The sequence below is a fragment of the Aquarana catesbeiana genome, linkage group LG11, assembly GCF_042186555.1.
Source record: "Aquarana catesbeiana isolate 2022-GZ linkage group LG11, ASM4218655v1, whole genome shotgun sequence".
Classification (NCBI taxonomy): domain Eukaryota; kingdom Metazoa; phylum Chordata; class Amphibia; order Anura; family Ranidae; genus Aquarana; species Aquarana catesbeiana.
The window spans coordinates 282998350-282998718 of NC_133334.1; the positions used below are offsets into that span (position 1 = coordinate 282998350).

The 369-nt window shown below is 45.0% G+C and overlaps 1 pseudogene; it reads left to right on the forward strand.

Moving 5' to 3' along the window:
- Positions 1-248: 248 nt before the first annotated feature.
- On the forward strand, positions 249-369 carry LOC141113051 (U2 spliceosomal RNA; annotated as a pseudogene).

Here is a 369-nt window from a genome sequence, read left to right on the forward strand (position 1 = left end):
GCTATTTAGAGCCTTCTTGACCCCTATAGAAGCTTACAACTGAATGTTCTACTCCGGGGTCTGTAGTGCCCTTTGGGTCAGACTGTTCGGAGACTCTCCATGTAGAATAATGGCTACTAGGAATGACAATTTCAGAGCAGCGGAATCTCCCTAAAATTCTTGAAAGGCGGTTTTTGTAACACCAACAATACCAGGCTAAGTTCCCACAGCAACCATGATGGCTTGACTGGAGCAACGATTTAAGTAATGCCGCTTCTCGGCTTTTTGGCTAAGATCAAGTGTAGTATATGTTCTTATCAGTGTCCAGTAGGGGCGCTAAGCCATCATTCTTGGATTTTGGTAGGAATGGCTGGCTGTACAGTATCTCTC